Genomic DNA, 22,824 nt, shown 5'->3' with positions numbered 1-22,824 from the left:
GTAGCGACCGACCGCGTACAGGAGAGCCAACGCGTGGTCGCGTACGGCGATCTGAGGCGTGGGCACGTTGAAAACGCTAGCGGGCAGGCGAAGAATCGTGTGCGATCGCTAGGAGATCGCTGGCGCGTAGGAGATCGATGGAGCGCGGTAGCGCGGCCAGAAGATATCAGCGAGGGGCAGAACCAGATGGTGAAGTTGCGCATAATAGCGAACGCTCGTGGGCGAGTTCAGAAGACTTCTCGTGGGCGCGCGGGCCCTCAGAGACTCGTTCAAATCTAGAGCACAGGAGATCGTCGGCGAGGAGGTGAAGGAATCATCTCTTTCGCCTCCAACCACATCTGGAAGCTCGAGGAGTACGCTGGTGCGCATTGCGCACATAAGGAAAGGGCGCGCAGATGTGCGCTGGCGAGCAGGCGATCGTGGGTATAAAAAGAAGGAACAATCTCCTTGCCTGTGCCTAGATCCAAAGATCGTGGGCGCGAGGGCGAACGTTGGCGCGCATTGCACACATTAGAAAAGGGACCGCAGATGTGTTCTGGCGCGCAAGCGATCGTGGGCGTACAGGAGACCGTTGGCGCACAAGGCGCGTAGCAGGAAAAGGGTGTCCAGAAGTGCGCTGGCGAGCTGAAGAGGGCTGGCGCACAGAAGGTCTTCGAGGCGCAGGTGAGCGCTGGTGATAAAGGAGATCTACGGCGAGACTCAGCTACAGGAGATCGCAGGAGAGAAGTCTGGAACACAGCAGGAGAGCGCAAGCGCGCTACTGCGTGCGAGCGCGCAGGAAAACGTGGGCGCGCAGGTAAAACCTGGCACTTAAGGGACTTACCCACATTGTGGAGTAAGCCCTTTGCCCCGAAGGGACTGGTGCTCGTTGGAAACGAGGTACGTTGGCGCCCACTGCGCATCTGCGTCCAGGAGAAGGTCTGGCAGGAGGATCCTCTGCGGGGAAGGTGAAGATGAAGACGACCACAGGCAGGAGCACCATCATCAGACCTCCGAAGAGGAGTCTCTGGAGTGAACTCCCCCAAGGGGGAGAAGCATTTGCAGGAGAGACCGTGGCATCAGCTGCCCCCGAAGGGGACTGAGCCCTCAGCAACAACAGCAGAAGGAGACCTCCGAAGAGGAGTCTCTGTGGTGAACTTCCCCCCCGGGGAAGAAACACTCGCAGGAGAGACCATAGGGCTCAGCTGCCCCCCAAAGGGGACTGAGCCTTCAGCAACAACAGCAGGAGGAGTCCTCCAAAGAGGAGTCTCTATGAGTGTCCTCTCTCGCGAACGAGAGAGGAATACTTCGTACAAGAGACTGAAGATGGAGCCCAAGGGCCGAAGGGTCAGCCAGTGACCTAGGAGCCAACCTCCGAAGAGGCGCTCCTGCAGCTGCTCAGCCCCTTGAGCGTAGCTGCAGGTGAGACCACTCAGCACCAAGAGCATAGTCGCACAAAAACTATGGTCCAAGAATGTAACCGCTCAGCCCCTTGAGCAAGGTTACAAAAGCGGTCGCTCAGCACCAAGAGCAAAACTGCCGGAGGACCAGGAACATATCATAATTATTAATGGTAAGAGAAGTTTCCCCCGAAAGGGAAAGAAACTCAAACCTGGGCAGGGAACCTCCCTCGGAAGGGAAGTTACCCACCCAAGGAGGCGAACCTCCTGAGTGTTCTAAGATGAACTGAAGAGCTGTCGGTTGTCTCGGGAGAACTTCCAGGAGAAGGAGACACGCCCCTGACGAAGTCCTATAGAGGAGGCAGCAACAGCCGACTCCCCGAGTCCCAACAAGACAGCTCTGCTTCGTTGTCACATTAGGCCAACGGAAAACAGATCGTTAACTGTGAAAATAAAAAGTAATTAGTTAACATTAATTCCCCCGGGAAGACTCCGAAGAGGAAACCCGAGGGAAAAGAACATGACAAATTCGAGGATAATTTGTATTTTTCCTAACCATACAAACCTTAGCTATTTACATTGGGTTGACCTTTTAGCGCAGCTGAAATGGCGAGCCATTAGAATTTAACGAGGGTGTATTACCCCCGCGCTAGTTAGCGGGGGGGTAGGGGAGTGGTAGCTAGCTACCCCTCCCCCCCTCACACACTGGTGAAGCTCACTTTGACTTAAAGGTAGGACTTGTCTTGGGGGACAGGGCTGGCGGGCAAATATGTGTAAATAGCTAAGGTTTGTATGGTTAGGAAAAATACAAATTATCCTCGAATTTGTCATTTGTTCCGTAACCGAAATACAAACCACGCTATTTACATTGGGTGACTTACCCCTTAGGTAGGGTGGAAAGTCCCCAGCCATACTGGCTTTGGCTTTACCCGGGGACTCAGAATCCGAGTGAGTCGCACTCGAGAAAAGGAGTCCCTGCACCTCACAAGTTCCTTGCTCCGCAAGGAACCGTGTGGCCTACATAAGCTTGTGTATGAAGGAAGAAGTGTGACCCGTCCTAAGCAGTTGACCTGGAGTTCCAGAAGAAACTCTGGGTTAGGACGTTCCCAATACCACCTCGTCAGGGTATGGGGGACGCGACAGTATTGACTCAATACTCGGAACACAAGGAAGCATGGTTTACCTGCAGAGGTTCGAGGTCAGCTATGCAGAGACCAGGATGCTGCTTCCCCGTAGAGGGGATGATGAAGAAAGAAGTAAGGGCCAGACATACTTCTTTCGTTCATGCAGACTAAAATCTGATAACAATGCCCTCAACCTTCTGCTACCTGTCCAAAAAGGAGCCTGAGGTTAGACCAGCTGTTGTGTAGCCACCACAGAGCGATAGAAAACGTATCGAAACTCCTGTGGGTCACGCCCTGCAGGAAGCGGGCTGCGAAGGTCATTAGACGCTTCCAGACTCCAGCTTGTAGCACCTGCGTCACAGAGTAGTATTACTCGAAGGCGAGGGACGTTGCGATGTATCCGACATCGTGCTGTAGGGCGACGTGACGGGGGAGGGTCTGGAGACAGGTCGAGATGAATGTCCTTGAGTCCGAGCTGAAGAGGTATACTGGTGACTCTCCCCCGTGTCCTTCTTGTGCTCCCAAACTGGCTGCAACCGAGGACAAACTGCAGCTGTTCCTAAAGCTAACCTCTCGATTCCTTTACTGGCAAGAAAGAGAAGGTTTTGGGACATCAGATACAGAATGGTGACTCGAAATCTTGAAGGAATTGGACCAAAGGGCCGGGACCCCAAGATTCTGAGTCTAGCCAACAACTCAGGAGCGAACCTGAATGTTGCCTTCCCCTATTCCTTAGAAAGGGCGGAGTCGTACGAGATCAAGAAGATTGCTTACACACTGGCCGCGGCCAGAGTGAGCAGGAGACCCAAGACGGAATACGATCAGAGGCCTGACGTAAAGGGTCTTGAGAAGATCTCTTAAGGGACTAGAAAGTCCGAGCCATGCTCCAAGTTGGAGGTCTCACTCCGACTAGGGCAGGGACGTTCGCAGCTTCGCATGAGCGAGGAAAGGTCCAGCGGGAGGGAAAAAGTTATTCCTTTTAAGCCTGAAGGTCAGGGAAAGGCTGAGCGACAGGCTTCGTTGCCGAGAGCGGAAAGGAGTTTCCTCCCGCCGAAAGGCAATAAGACCGTTATTGCTGGAGAAGAGGCCTCAAGGGAAGAGGTATATCTCCCACGACACCAACCACCGAAGACTCTTCACTTCGCCTGGAAGACCCCTGCGGATGACTATCGCAGATGACGCGACCTCCGTCTCGCGACTGTAGCAGGTTGTCTCTTCTTGAGGAGGAGGCGTAGTGTCTCCAGGCATGAAGCCGAAGCGACGCCCCGGCTCGTGAAAGATGTTGCAGTGTGGTTGTTTGAGTAGCCTGTGCCGTGGGAGAAGCTCTCCCGGGAATTCCGTCAGGGGAAGCAGAGGGTCCGGAAACCGTTCTGCGCATAGTCCCAGTGGAGCTCTCAGGGCCATTGAAAGGTTGACAGACAACCTGGTCTTGTTGAGACCCATTCTCAACAGAAAACAAAGGAGGGAAGACGCAGGCGTCGATGTTGTCCCACCATCACCGGAATGCATCTTGCCAGAGCCTCGGGGTCTGAGACTGGGGGGAAGAACAGTGGAAGCTTGAGGTTCCAAGCTGTCGCGATCAGGTCCCCCAGACCAGGACTTGCTGGATACTCAAGGCCAAAGACCCCCAGGTACACTCTCTCTACGAGGCTCTGCTCGGATAGTCGGAGAGAACATTCCTCTGCCTGGAATGAGAGAGCCGATGGAGGTATTGAGAGTATCGCAAATCATCTCGGAATCTCTACTGCAAGATGCGAAGGTGTGAAAATGCATCCCCTGCTGGTTAGAACACGCCAGAACCATGAAGTCGACGCGCATGGAGCGACTCGGCAGGAGCTGTAGGATCTGTAGAGGGGACAGACTACGGCCCCTAAGCCTGCCTGAATGATGGAGAGGTATCCTTCAGGTCCACAGGCCTGGACCGGAACATGCCACCCCCCCCCACCACCTTTTCTTTGACGAGTCCGAGAACAGCATCAAAAATGTGGGGAAAGGACGAGAATATCCACTCCCATCAAGAGGTTCCATAGGTCAACAGCCATTGTAGGACTAAACGTTCCGCTGGTCCCATAGGGGCCAGAAAGTCCGGTTAATCGTTGCTTTGAAACCACTGGAACTTGGACCGCCCCACATGGAACTTATCCTGAGGCGACCGTTCGGAACTATAGACGGGTCAATGAGGAAAGGAGAACTAGGAAACGTTCCAAGGTAGGGCTGAAAGCTCTGCTTGACTGAGAACAGGTACTGCGACTCTCCTCAGCCTTGCCACAGTCAACTGAAGGGAAGGCTCGGAGGAGGTGGCAACAGAATCTGGCGTCCCCAGGTGGTCACCTATTCAAGTACCGACCAGAACCGACGTTGCTTAACCTCGCTGGACGGACGAGAAGCGGGGTTTCCAACGTGGTAAGGCCGTTGACTCAATATCATGGCTAGATACTCCAGATGTTGAGGCAGAAGAAGAGAAGGCTCCTAGCAAAATACCATGAACCCCCACTCATGGTAAGCATCCGGAAGCTTGTCCCGGCGCTGAAGAAGGTCGAACCCGACCTACCGGAGTTGACCAGACCTCCAAAAGGCGAAGGAGGCTGAAGCCTGCACCTGAGCGGCCATGAGGAAAGCAGGGAGAGTTATCTGGGGAAAAAAAACCTGCGATGCCACGGCGGGATCGCCACACTGCATCTTAAGCAGGAATACCTGCAGTCTAGGCTGAATTCCACGAGCTTCCTGGAAGATGGATGGAATGGGAACTGAAAATACCCGTCCTTCCCATCCAGGCCCTAAGGAGTCCTGTCGCCTCGTTACCCGTCTGATCGATTCTGCTGTTCCACGCTGGACGAAGTTTGTTCGACAAACTTGATCAGGGCCGAGAGGTCGACTACGGAACTCCCGTCTCAGATACTTTCTTACAAGAAAGGATCAACTGAAGAAGCCGGGGGTGAAGCCGTCTATGATCCTATGGAGGACCTTCTCCTAAGGCATGGATCATTCTACCCAAACGGGCCAACTCTTGCCGACCCTATGGCATAGAGGTTCAGAGACACTGAATTCGCTGACAGAGACGGCAGGCGCGATATCCTTAGCTGATCACAGAGATCGTGCAGGAATGGGCATCGGGAAGCTGTCATCCGGATGAGTAACCTTAGGCATCCTCCCAGCGTGAAACCTGCAAGGGGGAGGTGCCAATCCTAGAGTTCGTGAACTCTACCACTCCCTCTAGGACTATGCCCCCCCCCGGGAGAGCCTCCCGTGCCATCTGTTCCTAACAGGAGGGAACTGCAATGGGACACCTTGTCTCAGTTGTCGTAGCCGGTCCGATAACTTAGGCCGACGTGGCTGAAAGAAAGAGGCGCTGGAGCCCTGCAGGGTCTGGAAGAAAGCGCCTTGGAGGAGTGAAAACGGAAGTCGACTTCCTCCGCACAACCGCTGTCTATGTCTCTGTCCTTGGGCACAAACAAACTCTTCTCAAGGATGAAAGGGTGTCTGAGGTTGTCGACATCCACGGATGAGACACCCGAAAGGAAGCCCTCGGTCATTGCGTCCAGATGGTCCAACATCGAGCTTGCCTGCAAGTTCGATACTTGACGACAAAACGCCAAGGTGCTTGAGCCCGAGAGGAGGAAAGTACCCATGACATTCCTGTAGCTTCCTTGAACCAAACCTCGGGTCGTAACCGAGGAGGAAAAGGACCTGGTAAGCCCCTTTCACGAGATGGAGAAGAGGAAGGGGTAAACAGTCACCCCTTGGCCGATGGAGAAATCTCGAACGGAAAGCCCCCCGCCAAAAATCCTTCCAGGGAATGACGGGGAAGGGCTAACCCAGGTTCTGGAAAGAAGAATGTTGCTCAGACCTCCCTGAAGATTCTTCTTATTCTTGCATGTGCCATGCTCTGCGTTTACGGGGTGAGGCCGTGTTCTGGAAATACGCTCCAGAAGACTCGCCAGGCTGGCCATGCTGCGAAAACCCCAATGGGAATCGCGGTCACAATCGCCCTGGAGCTCTCGCGATGGTAAATCAATGATTTGCGCGTGGGCGAACGTGGAAGCGCCAATGCGCGGTCACGCAGGAATGCAAACGAAGGTGAGAGAAGGAGCGCAGAAGGAGGGCGAGCGTGGTAGGAAGGGCGAGAGCTGGTAGTCGGCGAGCGATAACCCATAGGTGAGCAATGGATACTGCAAGAATTAAGCCGACGTTCATGCGAAGAAACACCTTAGGCTCGCGCGACGGAGCCCCGTCGGTTCGCGCGACGGAGCCCCGTCGGTTCGCGCGACGGAGCCCCGTCGGTTCGCGCGACGGAGCCCCGTCGGTTCGCGCGACGGAGCCCCGTCGGTTCGCGCGACGGAACCCCGTCGGTTCGCGCGACGGAACCCCGTCGGTTCGCGCGACGGAACCCCGTCGGTTCGCGCGACGGAACCCCGTCGGTTCGCGCGACGGAACCCCGTCGGTTCGCGCGACGGAACCCCGTCGGTTCGCGCGACGGAACCCCGTCGGTTCGCGCGACGGAACCCCGTCGGTTCGCGCGACGGAACCCCGTCGGTTCGCGCGACGGAACCCCGTCGGTTCGCGCGACGGAACCCCCGTCGGTTCGCGCGACGGAACCCCGTCGGTTCGCGCGACGGAACCCCGTCGGTTCGCGCGACGGAACCCCGTCGGTTCGCGCGACGGAACCCCGTCAGTTCGCGCGATGGAATACCGTTGGTTCGCGCGCGGGCGAACATTGGAGAGCATGTGCGCGGTCGCGCATGAGCGTAGGTGTGCAAGCACGTGGGCGTGCGGTCGCGCAGACACGTGGCGTGCGGTCGCGCGGGCACGTGGGCGTGCGGTCGCGCGGGCACGTGGGCGTGCGGTCGCGCGGGCACGTGGGCGTGTGGCCGCGCAGGCACGTGGGCGCGCGGGTGAGCACAGGCGTTCGGGAGACCGATTACGCGTAGGCGGGCGATGGCGCGTTCTGGCGAGCGATAGCCCGTAGGAGAGTGAAGGAGCGTTGGCAAGCGATGGCGCATCGGCAAGCGATGGCGCGTTGGCGAGCGGTGGTGCGTTAACAAAACGCGTAGGAGATCGCTGACGAGCAGGTGAACGTTAACGCGGCTAAGGTCGCTGGCGAGCTGGTGATCGCTGACGAGCAGAAGGCAACGCGTGGAAGCCTGCGCGTAGAAAAAGAGTCCTTGACCCAAACCTGAACCGAAGTTCTAGATCGCGAGGGCGAACGTGGGCGCACAGGGCGCGTAACAGGAACCAACAGGAACAGCAGAGATGATCATCATGAGAGCGCTGACAAACAGTAGAGCGCTGACGAACAGGAGAGTGCTGACGAACAGGAGAGCGCTGGCGAACAGGAGAGCGCTAGCGATCAGGAAAGCGCTGATGAGCAGGAGAGCGCCTGTGCGCTAACACTGAGCAGGAGCAGGAGAGCAGAAGGGCGCGCAGGGGAACCCTGACACGCAAGGGAAGAACCCCCGTGGGAGGCAACCCTTTGCCCCGAAGGGATCGTTGTCCGTCGGGAGACTGATGTCCGTCGGGAGACTGATGTCCGTCGGGAGACTGATGTCCGTCGGAAGACCGTTGTCAGTCCGCCGGGAGACTGCTGTCCGTCGGAAGACCGTTGTCCGTCGGGAAGACCGTTGTCCGTCGAGAAGACCGTTGCCCGTCGGAAGACGAGGTCAGACTGCTGTCCATCTGCACCAGGGGCGGAAGATCAAGAAGAAGGAGTTGTAGGTTGCATACGGAGATTCAAAAAGGCGCCTCTTAGCACTCTTATAGGGAGATGAGAGGCCCTTACGACGAGGCGGACGGTGAGCCTTACGGCGAAGGAGGCCAACAGCAACAGCAGCAGAAGAATCCTCCGAAGAGGAGTCTCTATGAGTGTACTCTCTCGCGAACGAAAGAGAAACACTTCGTAGAAGAGACTGGTCAGCCAGTGACCTAAAAGGAGCAATCCTCCGAAGAGGGGCTCCTGCAGTTGCCCAGTCCCTTGAGCGTAACTGCAGGTGCGACCGCTCAGCACCAAGAGCATAGTCGCACGAAAAAAAGGCAAGAGAAGAACCCCCCAAAAGGGGAAAAACTTCCCTCGGAAGGAAAGTTACCCACCCAAGGAGGCAAGCCTCCTGAGAATTCTAAAATGAACTGGAGAGCCGTCAATCGTCACGGGAGTACTTCCAGTAGAAGAAGACACGCCCCTGATGAAAATCCAAAGGGGAGGCAGCAACAGCCGAATCCCCAGGCCTCAACAAGACAGCTCACACCGTTGCCATATTACAGAAACGAACTAGATCGGTAACTGTAAAAAAATAAAACAAAAATCATTAGTACACATTCATTCCCCAAGGAAGGCTCCGAAGAGGAATCCCGAGGGAAAGGACAAGAATTACACAACAGGCACGTGCCCTCACAACCACTTACACTCACGGAAGGAGAGCTGTAACCAAAACAGAATTATAACAATTATAATTATGAAACTATGTAATTATGTAATTTAAAAATGAATAAACACTAAAGAAAGAACGAAAACCCCGAAAGGATTGATTGATTGATTGATTTAAAGTTTTCAGGCACCCCGAAAGGAATCGTTCTACAAAGCTGAAAAATTCACAAATACAATTAGATTCATAAACTAATTGGGGCAAAACGTACGGCGTAGCAACCCCCCCACACGGGAGGGAAGCTACAAGGGGCGTAGTAAACATAGTAAAAGGGTAAACGACCTCAAGAGAGAGAGAGAAAGACCAAAGTCAAACTCGACCGCAACCCATAAAATTACACCGTGGTGGCCTAAACTGCCGAGGGCTCCACGGAGATATCGTACACTACACACACAACTCTGAAAAGGAAACTTACTAATTCTATACTCAAATATATATACAAACATGAAAAACTGTTTACATATATATTGAGTAAAAGAAAAGTAAGTGATTAAGTAAAGACAAAACAAACAATGGCTGCCAAGCGAGGACAAAGACAGAGACGTCTATCCCAGTCCAAGCCAAAAGTGAAAGTGAGCTTCACCGGTGTGTGAGTGGGGGGAGGGGTAGCTAGCTACCACTCCCCTACCCCCCCGCTAACTAGCGCGGGGGTAATACACCCTCGTTAAATTCTAATGCCTCGCCATTTCAGCTGAGCTAAAAGGTAAACCCAATGTAAATAGCGTGGTTTGTATTTCGGTTACGGAACAAACAAGAATTACATAACAAGCCAGAGCCCTCAACCCCACCTACACTCACGGGAAGGGGGAAGGGCGAGAACTGTAACAAAAACAGAATTATAACAGTTATAATTATGCAATTCATTAAAGAATGTTCACTAAAGGTAAGAACGAAAAACCCCGAAGGGAAACGTTCTAAAAAGCTGAAAAGTTAACAAATACAATTAGATTTTATAATAAATATAATTAAGATAAAAAGTACTGCGTAGCAACTCCACCCAAACGGAGGAGCTATCGTAGTATGTAGAAAATGTAGTAAAAGGGTGAACGACTTCCAGAGAGCGAGAGAGAGAGAGAGAGAGACCGTAGTCAAACTACACTCTGGCGTTCCTACGCTGAACCCCACCTTCCCGTAGGAAAAGAGGAGTAGCGGAGAAACAAATAATAAGTCCAGCGATGACGACTCCCCATGGCGCCCGTGGAAGGAGCCGACCAAAGGACCAAGGAAGAGATCGCGGTCCATGAAATTACATCGTAGTGGCCTGACTGCCGGGGGCTACACGGTGATATCGTGTACACACACAGGACAAACACTGAAAAGGAAACTTACTGATTTCTATTCTCAAATATATACATAAACATAAAAATATGTTTACATATATATATGAGTACAAGAAAAAAAAGTAATTAAGTAAAGACAAAACAATGAATGGCTGCCATGCGAGGATGGGAACAGAGACATCCGTTCGTTGACCGAGCCAAAAGCGAAGTGAGTCAGTTCACCAGTGTGTGAGGGGGGAGGGGTAGCTAGCTACCCCTCCCCTACCCCCTGCTAACTAGCTAACCCTAGTTAAAAATCTAATGGCTCGCCATTTCAGCTACGCCGAAAGTAATACCCTATGTAAATAGCGTGGTTTGTATTTCGGTTACGGAACAAATATATGTACAGTATATAGTAAAAGACATCATATTTAAACATTTGAACAGAAAATATATGTTTTCCTGTAGAAAATAACGTGATTTAACCGGTTTTCACCTTCATTTCGTCCGTAATAACAACAACTAGTTTGGCTACTTAAAGTTAGTCAAATTGGTTGTTGTGTTGGTTTGCGGTTGAAATGAAGGTCAAATTCTGTTAAATCACGTTATTTACTACAGGAAAACATAACAAATTCGAAGATAATTTGTATTTTTCCTAACCATACAAACCTTAGCTATTTACATTGGGTTTACCTTTTAGCGCAGCTGAAATGACGAGCCAATAGTTTTAACGAGGGTTAATTACCCCCGCGCTAGTTAGCGGGGGGGGGGGGGGGGGTAGGGGAAGGGTAGCTTGCTACCCCTCCCCCCCCACACACCGGTGACTTGCTTCACTTCACTTAGAGATAGGACTTGACTTGGGGGTCAGGGATGGCGGGCACATATGTATAAATAGCTAAGGTTTGTATGGTTAGGAAAAATACAAATTATCTTCGAATTTGTCATTTGTTCCGTAACCGAAATACAAACCACGCTATTTACATTGGGTGACTTACCCCTTAGGAAGGGTGGAAAGTCCCTAGCCTTACTGACTTGGGCTTGCCCGGGGGCTCAATCCCTCAGTGAGCAGCACTAGAGAAAAGGAGCCCCTGTACCTCACAAGTTCCTAGCATCGCTAGGAACGAGTGGCCTACATAAGCAGTGTGTGGAGGAGAGTGTGACTCGTCCTATGAAGTTGACCTTGAGACCTTTAGATAGGAATCTAGGATAGGACGCTCCTAATACCACCTCGTCAGGGTATGGGGGACGCAACAGTATTAAGCTTAATACTAGGAGCACAAAGAAGCATGGGTTACCTGCAGAGGTCGAGGTCAGCTATGCGAGGACCAGGATGCTGCTTCCCCAAGAGAGGGGAGAATGAAGAAAGAAGGGTCAGACATACTCTTTCATTCACGCAGACTAAGACCGGGTAACAACGCCCTCAACCTACTGCTACTTGTCCAAAAAGGAGCCTGAGGTTAGACCAGCTGTTGTGCAGCCACCACAGGGCCGATAGAAAACATATCGAGGCTCCTGTGGGTCACGTCTTGCCGGTAGTGGGCTGTGAAGGTCGTCTGACGCTTCCAGACCCCAGCTTGAAGTACCTGCGTCACAGAGAAGTTTCTCTTGAAGGCCAGGGATGTAGCAACACCCCTGACATCGTGTGCCCGAGGGCGACGTGACGGAGGAGGGTCCGGATTCAAGGTATGGTGGATAACCCTTCGAATCCAAGCTGAGATGGTGTTCCTGGTAACCCTCCTCTTAGTCCTGCCTGTGTTCACAAACAAAGCTCGCACTTGAGGACGGACTGCAGCCGTTCTCTTCAAGTAGTGCCTCAGACACCTCACTGGACATAGTAGCAGCTGGTCTGGGTCGCTTGTTACAGAACGGAGACTCGCGATCCTGAAAGAGTCGAAGCGAGGATCCGGCACTCCAGGATTCTGAGTCTTGGCAACAAACTCAGGGACGAACCTGAACGTTACCTCCCCCCATCCCCTTGAATGGGCGATGTCGTACGAGAGACCAAGAAGTTCACTAACCCGCTTGGCCGAAGCCAAAGCGAGTAGGAAAGCCGTCTTCCAAGACAGGTGGCGATCGGATGCCTGGCGTAATGGTTCGTAGGGAGGTCTCTTAAGAGACCTCAGGACTCGAACCACGTTCCAAGGAGGAGGTCTCACTTCCGACTGGGGGCAGGTAAGCTCATAGCTACGTATGAGTAAAGAGAGTTCTAGCGATGAAGAAATATCCACGCCCTTCAGCCTGAAGGCCAAGCTTAAGGCTGAGCGATAGCCTTTCACTGCCGAGACAGAAAGGCGCATTTCTTCCCGCAGATAAACGAGGAAGTCCGCTATTGCTGGAATAGTGGCATCGAGTGAAGAGATACCCCTCCCACGACACCAACCACAAAAGACTCTCCACTTTGCTTGGTAGACTCCCTCAGAGGACCTTCGCAGGTGCCGAGACATTCTCACCGCAACCTGTTGCGAAAAACATCTCTCCGCGAGGAGACGCTGGATAGTCTCCAGGCGTGAAGCCGGAGCGAGGCCACGGCCTTGTGAGGGACGCCAGAGTGGGGTTGTCTGAGAAGCTCGTGTCGTGGAGGAAGTTCCCTCGGGAGCTCCGTCAGGAGCTGCAGAAGGTCCGGGAACCATTCCGCGTGATGCCATAGCAGAGCTACCAGTCATCGAACAGTTGACCGATAGTCTGGTCCTGTTGAGCACCCTTCTCATCAGACAGAACGGTGGGAAGGCGTACTGTACACGTTGATGTTGTCCCACCGTTGCTGGAAAGCATCTTGCCAGAGTGCCTTGGGGTCCGGGACTGGGGAGCAGTACAGGGGCAGCTTGAAGTTCAACGCTGTCGCGAACAAGTCCACAGTCGGGGAACCCCACAAAGTCAGGACTTTGTTGGCTATCTGAGGATCCAAAGACCACTCGGTACTCACTATCTGCGAGGCCCTGCTCAGAATATCGGCGAGCACATTCCTCTTGCCAGGAATGAAGCGAGCTGATAGTGTTATCGAGTGGATTTCGGTCCACCTCAGAATCTCTACTGCAAGATGGGATAGCTGTTGCGAAAAAGTGCCTCCCTGCTTGTTGATATAAGCCACTACCGTGGTGTTGTCGCTCATCACCACCACGGAGTGACCCGCCAGGGACCGTTGGAACTGCTGAAGAGCCAGAAAGACGGCCTTCAATTCTAGCAGGTTGATGTGTAGGCACTTTTCTGATTCTGACCAAAGGCCTGAGGCCCTCTGGGTCAGAACGTGCGCCCCCACCCTTCTTTTGACGCGTCCGAAAACAGAGTCAATTCCGGGGGGAGGACGAGAAAACTCACTCCCTTCCGCAGGTTCTCGTCGACCAGCCACCACCGCAAGTCCATCCGTTCCAAAGACCCCATCGGGATCAGAATGTCCGGAGAATCGGATCCTTGATTCCACCGGGACTTGAGCCGCCACTGTAGGGATCTCATCCTGAGGCGGCTGTTTGGAACCAGACGAACCTAAGAGACGCAACCACGACTGGGCGGGGAGCTCTTCTCGCCTGAGGAAGGGTTCCGCCACCCTCCTCAGCCTTGCTATCCGGTCGTGTGATGGAAAGGCTCTGTGGAGATTGGTGTCTATTAGCATGCCTAGATAAACCAGTCGTTGGGACGGCTGCAGAGAGGACTTCTCGAGGTTAACCACGATCCCCAGATCCTGGCAAAGATCCAGAAGCCTGTCTCGGTGCCGAAGAAGGGTCGACTCCGAGTCTGCTAGGATCAGCCAATCGTCCAGATAACGAAGGAGACGAATGCCGTTCCTGTGCGCCCAAGATGAAATCAGGGTGAACACTCTGGTGAACACCTGAGGAGCTGTGGAGAGACCGAAACACAGCGCCTTGAACTGGTAGATCTTGTCGTCTAGGCAGAATCTTAGGTACTTCCTGGAAGATGGATGGATTGGGATCTGGAAGCACGCGTCCTTTAGATCCAGTGTGCACATGAAGTCTTGTGGTCTCACCGCAAGTCTGACCGTGCCTGCTGTCTCCATGCTGAACCGGGTTTGCTTGACAAACCCGTTCAGAGCTAAGAGGTCGATGACAGGTCTCCAGCCTCCAGACGCCATCTTTACAAGAAAGAGTCGACTGAAGAAGCCTGGGGAGCCGTCGACGACCTCCTGGAGAGCACCCTTCTCGAGCATGGTCTCGACTTCGGCCAGAAGGGCCAGTCCCTTTGCCGACCCCGTGGCATAGGAGCTCAACGACACTGGATTCGCTGTCAGGGGAGGTTGAGATGTTGTGAACGGGACGTGATAACCTTGGCCGATCACTGAGACCGTCCAAGCATCGGCCCCGTGTTGCTGCCACCTGAGGACGCAACGCTGAAGGCATCCCCCACAGGTGGACACGCAGGGGGACTGCCACCCCTAGGAGTCTTGCCTCCCCTGGAGGACTTACCGCCCCTCTTGACCTTGGCTGGAAAGGGCTGGGGCTTAGACACCACCTTCTTAACTGCCGGAGCCTGCTTCGGAGCCTTATGAGGCTGCTGCTGCTGTTGCGGCGGAGCTGGAGGCTTATAGGGCCGAGCTGTAAGGGCCCTATGGAGGAGGGAGTCCGTGCTGGATTTCCTCCACCTCTCAGCCGTTCGCTCCATGTCCTGAGCTCAAACAGGTTCTCCCCCAGAAGGGAAGCATGTCTGAGCCTACACACATCCACGGCGGGGACCTTCGGATGGAATCTCTCGGTCACAGCATCGCGCCGCTTCAACACCGAGTTGGCCCACAGGGTGGTAACCTGGTGCGCCAAAAACTCGATGGAGAGGGTGCCCGAGAGTAAGAAGGTCTCCCGGGCCTTCCTATTGGTCTCCTTGGACAAGTCCTCAGAGCGCAATAGGATGCCCAGAGTTCCTAGCCAAAAGTCCAGCCACGAAGTGGCCTGCATGGCACACTTCGCGACTTTTCATGGCTAAGGATCTCTGCCGCCGAGAACTACACCTGCTGGGCAGAGAGCTTCTCAAGGGGAACTCCCTTCGTCAGCTCCTCCACGGAGTGATGGAGAGGAAGAGCGAGGCTGAACTCACCCAAGATCTCAAAATACCTCCTCTGCTGAAGACGAGGAGGAGGGATGAGCTTGTTCCCGGCAGAGGAACGACTGGAGGAGGCAAGAATCGCGAGCTGAGCGTTGGCCCTAGCTCTGGCACTCTTCAGACCCCGAGACCAGGGCAGAGCCGCACTGAACTTAGGGGCCTTCCGAACGTCAAACACTTCGTCCAAGATAGTGTCCTTGCCTTCACGGGGGGCGATCACGGGGTCCATAAGCCCGTTTAGTTGCCTTATCAGGCTCAGGACCTGCCAGAAGGCATGTTCGGATTCCTGCTGATCTCCTCCTTGCGGGCTGGCAGCTAAGTCTCCTGTCCCCGGAATCTCTTCCTGGGGTGAAGCGTGGACGTTCCCCCGGGGAGCCGCGGGTTCCTGGTGAATCCTCAAAGATGATTTTGGGACGGTCTTGGAGTCCTTGGATTCCCTCCTGGGAGGTATACAGGATCCCAACAAAGAGGTTCGAGGAGCCCCTTCCTCACGAGACGACTCTCCTCCATGAAGCGAAGTCTCCCCCCTTGGTGCCGAGGGGAAGACTACCGCTTCACTGGACTCACCCGAGGACGGAAAAGCCTCGTCCACGGGAGGAGAAAACGCTCGAGCAGGAGAAGGGGGCTTCGCGACAGACCTCTTGGGAACCAACTTCGCCCTGGGGGAAGTCACCACGAAGTCCACTCCTCTCTTTCTCTTCAGCGTAGGAGAGGCAGCCGTTGGTTTGTTGCCCTGATCGGCGAGTGCTGGTTTCATTACCCTCACTAACGCCCGCATCAGACGACCAAACCAAGTCTGTTGCTCCACGGACACAGAGTCCGAAATCCTCGCTGGAGGGAAAGGGATCGGGCAATCCTTTGGAGTGGACACCACAGTACCTGCCTGAAAAGAAGGGGGGGAAGAATGATGCACTAACCTCTCCGCAGTGTCTTCCCTGTCCTGCACTACAGTCCTGCGTTTGGATGGAGGCGATCCCGAGCGCTGTCTAGGAATACGCGTTCCTACTGCTACCACTGGCTGCGAAATTCGCCGCGCACGATGGTCGCGCGGGCGCGCAGGCAAGCGATCGCGCGGGCGAGTGGGCGCGAGGGTGTACAGGTGAACGAGCGCGTGGCCGAGTCGGCGAACGAATGCGTTGGCAGGATGGCGAGGGAACGCGTTGCCACGTGGGCGAGGAAGGTCGCTGGCGATGTAGATCAGCAGGCGATCGGTGGTGAGCTGGCGAACGCTGACGCGCAGGTGAGCGATGGCGCGTTGTCGCATGGCGACGCGTTGGCGAGCGATAGCGCGCAGGAAGCGCAGATGAATGATCGCGCGATGGCGAGCTAGCAGATGGCGAACCATGTCCTTCCAGAACCTCTGGTCGACGACGCGTTGGAGAACGCGAGGACGCAGGCTGTAAATCACACGGGCGGTCCGAAGATCGCCGATAAACAGGTGATCCTTGACGCGTAGGAGAGCGCTAACGAACAGGCGATACTAGGATCGTCTGTGAACGCTGGCGAGCAGGTGAACGCTGGCGAGCAGGTGATCGCTGGCGAGCAAGGGGGCGACGCGCGAGATCCTGTGAAGGAACAGGTGGCGCGGCGCGTTCATGAACAGGAACAGCGTAGGCGCGTGGGCGAACATGTGCTTTAGAAACACGCGCTGGAGAACGCGGACGATGTTGAGTAGACACAAGATGAGGATCGCGAGAGAGCTCAGGAGACTGATGGCGCGCAGGGTGTCCAACAGGGACTGCAGGATGATCAGAGACCACAGGGGAGCGCTGGCGAGCAAGAGGGGGATGATCCTCAAAAGAGCGCTGACGAACGGGAGAGCGCTGACGCTCAGAAGAGGGCTGACGAGCAGGAGAGCGCCTGTGTGCTAACACTGCAGAAGGGCGAGCAGGAGAATGCTGGCGCGCTAAGCGCTCTTCAGGAACCACAGGATGTAGGATGTAGGATGTCCTCAGGAGAGCGCTGACGAGGAGGGCGAACATCAGGAGAGCGCCGGCGAACAGGTGAGCGCTGACGAGCAGGAGAGCATTGACGAGCAGGAGAGCGCTGACGAGCAGGAGAACGCTGACGAGCAGGAGAGCGCTGACGAGCAGGAGAGCGCCTGTGCGCTAACACTGCACGTGAAAGGGAAGAATCCCTTTGCCCCGAAGGGACCGTTGCCCGTCGGGTGACGAGTTCCCCAGAAGATGAAGTTCTAGCAGGAGTAGGAGAACGGTCTGCAGAGAGGTCCAAAGGAGCAGGAGCTGTAGGCTGAGTACGACGAGGAGAGTCCCCTTCGGAGGAAGAAGACCCAAAAAGGCGCCTCTTAACCCCCTTATAAGGGGAAGGGAGGCCCTTGCGACGCAGCGGACGGTGAGCCTTACGGCGAAGGCGGCCACGGGGAAGATCATCAGGACCATCAGTCCTCCGAAGGGGAGTCTCAGTCAAGGCACTTCCCTTAGAGGGAAGCTGAACAGCAGAAGAGCCCGTAGGACTCACTTCCCCCTTCGAAGGATGTACGGAAGGGAGAGGAGAGCCGTCAGCACCATCATCCTCAACTGCACCTGCAGAGGATTGCCCCGCCCCGTCGGAGGCCTCTGCCACCACGACTTCGACGATAGACAGAGGGTCTACCTCTGCTACCGCCGGCGACTGCTTAACGGCGGCCCCCAACGAGACAAGGTCAATCAAGGCGACCCTGGAGGGCAAGCCCTTAAGTCCCAGGGAAGCCCAAATCTGTAAAAGATCATCATTAGACAACGAATTATCAATAACCTCCCCCGGAGGAGGAGGGGGAACCACCCCGCTATGGGAGGCGACGCCCTCTCCCCTCACCCAGGGTCGGCCGACTCTCCTTAGGAGCCGGACGAGGGGGAGCTTCGGAGGAGGTTTGGGCGGCGAAAGAAGAGTCCTGAGAACCTTCCTCCTTCAAGGCAACCCCCGAAGGAGAATGGTCTCTCTTGGACTTCTCCTTACGCCGGCGGCCAAACCTCTCCCACTGGGAGGCAGACCACTCCCTACACTCACTACACGTTTTCCTGGTCACACCGTCGGCCCCGACACTGAGGGCAAAGGGTGTGAGGATCCGTATCCAAGGCCGACATAAAGGTCCCACAAGGGCGGCCGGCAACACCAGGGCACGTACGCATAGCAAAGATAATGTAATAGGTAGTCAACTTCAAACACACACACAAGCTGTAGTAAAGAAAAAGCAGAAAAAAGATTAAAGGCTGTCAACGAGGACGATGGACAGACACGTCTGTTCATCGCCGAGCCAAAAGTGAAGTGAAGCAAGTCACCGGTGTGTGGGGGGGGGAGTACTTAACCCTCGTTAAAACTGTTGGCTCGTCATTTCAGCTGCGCTAAAAGGTAAACCCAATGTAAATAGCGTGGTTTGTATTTCGGTTACGGAACAAATATATTTTCTGTTCGAAATGAGAATCTGTAATACAGTAAAACTTTACACCGTATCCTAAGTTAGACCATTATAAAATACAGGTGGCCGCTATCATACATACACCCCGATATATGTCTACTGTAAGCTCTAAAGCCTTTAAATATGCGGCCCCGAGACTATACAATAAGCTCCAATGAGATCTGAATGACTAAAGAAATTGAAGACTTTCTTGTTCCACACATTCTTTGACAGTGATGGCATAACAGTAAATGAGCAATACATGATATGAAATGTTGAATACTTTGACCGAACAAGGTAAAATGATAGTGAAGGTCCTGAAGAAAGTAGGGTTCCCTGATAAGGGTCCGAAGTGCTACTGTCCTCAGCGGGCATCATGTTCTCAGTGGGTCCTACCCGCTGAGGCTAAACATGTTATATAGGGAAAATGCCCCCACCTGGCTATGTTGAGTTAGTGAATGGGGTCTCCCCTGCCATGTCCCTTTCAGGCAATGGAGACATTTGTCAGACATGATAATTGGTAATAACCTGATAACTTCATTCACGAATGTATGCAGAACGATAACATTAGCAATGTTACCAATGATACACAGTGTTACCAACGATGACTCGGATTGTTAAGGTAATATTACCGATTACACAATATATAAATAGTACAAAAAGGGTACAGAACCTAACAAACCCACCTAACCTAACCTAGTAGTTGACAGGTCACAAACCTCAGGTATTTACTGAGAACGGTAAAATTAGCCTCGATACGAATGATACACAACGTTACCAACGGTACGGTGACATTACTAGCGATAGTAATGCTAGATATTTCCATACGTATTTTAAACAATTTTTCAATATAAGTTTTACACAATATATAAAAAGTACAAAAAGGGTACAGAACCTAACAAACCCACCTAACCGAACCTAGGAGTTCCCAGGTCACAAAACTTACGTATGTACTGGGAATGTTAAAATAAGCAACGTTACCAATGATACACAGTGTTAACAACGTTACAAAGGCATTGCTAATGGTAGCAATGCTACGGTAATATTGTAATGTATAATTTAATGAATTGTTCCATACACACTTTACACAATATATAAAAAGTTAAAAAAGGGTTAAGAACCTAACAAACCAACCTAACCTAGCTATTGTGTTGGTCACCCCTGCATATTCCCTATATAACATGCTTAGCCTCAGTGGGTAGGTGCCCACTGGGGACACGACCCGCTGAGAACAGTAGCACTTTGGGTACTGTTGGGTTCCCCTGCTGTATAGGGCAGGAAAAACAGCTGTCAAAGTGAGTGAATCTGCAAGACCGTATGTAACACATGAACTATGTATTTTTTCAAAGGTATTGATTATGAATTGGTAAAATTATAGTAATAAGGTTCAGAAATTCTTAAAGAAATAAAAGGGGGTAAAATACACGGTTGATTTATTTGATGAAAAACTAAAATACCAATAATCAAAATAAAACCCAACAAGGACGATTAATCGAGTCTAACTTATTATTAGTATTAGCTAAGCTACAACCCTAGTTGGAAAAGCAGGATGCTACAAGCCCACAGAAAGAAGCTTAAACAGGGTTACACTTGGCAACGATAGGTATGCTAGGCACAAACTGCTTTTCCCGAATGACAAACTCAAAACGTAACTGTTAAAGCTTAGTTTCAGTATGCCTTCATTACAAATGACATTACTTGTGTGGATATGGGTAAATAAAAAATGGGATGGATAGCCAGCCTAACACTACTGTAACTTTAACCTGGTCTTTTCCAGCAGACTGGCTGGTTACGGTATCTATCCATCTATTATACTTTCTTTAATGCTAGAAAAGGAATATTCATTGTTGAACCATATGTGAATTTACCTTTCTATCGTCTGGTGCCCTTCTGGTGATGTCTAGCTGTACAGTCTGTACTTGTTTTGAGTCAGTGGCAACTAGCAAGTTCAATAAAGGGGAGCGATTAGATTTTCACACATTTTGAGTTTTATGACATATAATATGACATAACAAGTATTACAAGATTATAAATCAAAATTAAGTAATTTTTATTTTCTTTTGGAACTTCATAAAAAACAAAAAATGAATTTTGGATTAAGAAATAGCTCCCCTAAGCCCAGCCATTCAGCCAAGTAACTTCAAGCTCGATTTCATTACACAACAAGATCACAGAAGAGCATTTATAGATTTTCCGTGAACACCATTTTCATTATGTTTTATTTGGCAACTCTCACTATTTTCCTTTAAACACAACGATCACTGTCGTGGATGTCCACTGTCCAGTAAAACTTAGATGGAATTATTGACTTCCCACGCCAAATTCTACTTATGCTCGCATGATTCTTGTGATTCCTTGATTTTAAGGTTCTTCCTTTCCAAGAAGTCTTTCGCGTCACCTGTGTAACAATTTCTACGCTATATTCTCATCTTAGATATCATCACTGGAATTATGCATTTCCATTAACTTATTGTCGCCCAAATCTTTCCACATGACCTAAACACCTTAAAATACTCTGGTCCATCATTTTGCATAATATGATAACCTTTTCTTAATTTTGATGTACCGTATCTAAACATTTTTTTCGCACTACCAATTCTTATAAACACCACGTATAGGCCTACTGTAATACACAACCAGTGTATCTCAAGCGCTTCACATTCACTTCTATAAACGAGAGTTGACACAACAGTCATTTCATATAAAGTTGCCAAATTACAAATTAGACCTCCTGGACATTCATGAAATGTCTCTCCATATGTAAAATTTTATACCCACACACACAGCCATGCCATTGTATTATAGAACATAGAAATAATTATCACATAAGTGAAAAACATAAAGCACTTATTTTGATAGGGTAGGAAGAAAAGAGGGAAATAATCTGTAAAATTCATAATCAATGTAAACAACAAAAATTTAAAAGGAAAATTTTGGAAAATTAATGATTAGTACAAACAATACAGAAACTATACTAACTTTATTTTCATATGCAGCATGTGACCATAAACAAAATCCCCTCCTAAGCCTATTGACGGTTAGATTTCGCCAGTCGTTTCTATCTTGATCTTTACATTCAATACTTCTCCATTCATCACCTCCTACTTTGCACTGCATAGTCCTCAGCTATGTAGGCCTGGGACTTCCAATTTTTCTAGAGCCTTGTGGAGTCCGGCTAAACGTTTGGTGAACTAATCTCTCGTTTGGTGAACTAATCTCTCTTGGGGAATGCGAAGAGCATGCCCAAACCATCTCCATCTACCCTTCATCATGATCTTAATCTCGTATGGCACTCTAGTAATCTCCCTTATAGTTTCATTTATAATCCTGTACTGCCATTCAACTTCCAATATACCTCTGAGACCTTGTTCTCAAATCTACTAAATCAATTGGTGAATGATTCACTGTCATACTATGACCCATGTCCATATAGTAACACCGATCTCACTAAACTGATAAATAGTCTGATTTTTATATGTAATTTCAGGCGATTTGATTTCCAAATTTTACTTAACCTGGCCATTATCTGATTTGCTTTTTTTCAGTCTTTCACTAAGCTTTATTTTTTTAGGCCCTGTATAGGAGACCATAGTTCCTAAATACTTAAATGATTCTACCTCATTTATCCTTTCTCCTTCCAATGATATTTCATGTTCCATTGTATACTCCGTTCTCATCATCTCTGTCTTTCTTCTACTTATCATCAGCCAATCTGGTGTGATATTTAATTTATTCTGGTAAGAAAGCATTGAAAAACCTGTGGTGTTCTGCTAACAAGGACAGCATCATCAGCATACTCTACGTCTACTAATCTCCTATCACCAATCCAGTCCAATCCTTCTCCAACATCTCCGACTGCTCTAGACATTACAAAATTCATGAGGATAAACAACATAGGTGACAACACAGTCCCTTGAAGTACTCCACTGTTTACTGGAAATTAATTAGATAAAGACCCAATTAACATTAACTTTGCACGTGTTATGCTCATGAACACACTTAATCAAATTCACATAATTATGAGGAATTCCATAAAAATGCAGGACTCTCCACAACATTGGCCGGTTCACACTATCAAATGCTTTCACATGGTCCCTAAATGCCATCAAAAGTAGATTTCTATATTCTATGCATTGCTGCACAACAAGTCTCAAATGAAAATTTTGTCAGTACAACTTCTACATTTTCGAAATCTTGCTTGTTCATCTC

The 22,824-nt window shown here is 51.3% G+C and overlaps 1 protein-coding gene across 2 annotated transcripts in view; it reads right to left on the bottom strand.

Annotated features, from left to right (window-relative positions):
* The window catches only part of LOC137628038 (PSME3-interacting protein), a 135,415-nt gene extending 114,395 nt beyond the window's left edge, over positions 1 to 21,020 (bottom strand). The window contains exons 1-2 of one of the 2 annotated variants that reach the window (XM_068359394.1): positions 20,775 to 21,010; positions 20,484 to 20,554 (exon numbers count right to left, since the gene is read on the bottom strand). The gene's annotated coding sequence lies outside the window, so the exon portion shown is untranslated. Of the gene's footprint in view, positions 1 to 20,483 lie in introns of both variants that reach the window. The other variant, XM_068359395.1, reaches the window with a different exon arrangement.
* Between the last annotated feature and the right edge of the window lie 1,804 nt (positions 21,021 to 22,824).

Source organism: Palaemon carinicauda, chromosome 2 (genome assembly GCF_036898095.1).
Source record: "Palaemon carinicauda isolate YSFRI2023 chromosome 2, ASM3689809v2, whole genome shotgun sequence".
Taxonomy (NCBI): Eukaryota; Metazoa; Arthropoda; class Malacostraca; order Decapoda; family Palaemonidae; genus Palaemon; species Palaemon carinicauda.
Note: the sequence above shows the minus strand (reverse complement) of the source record. Positions and strands in the feature narration are given on the sequence as shown.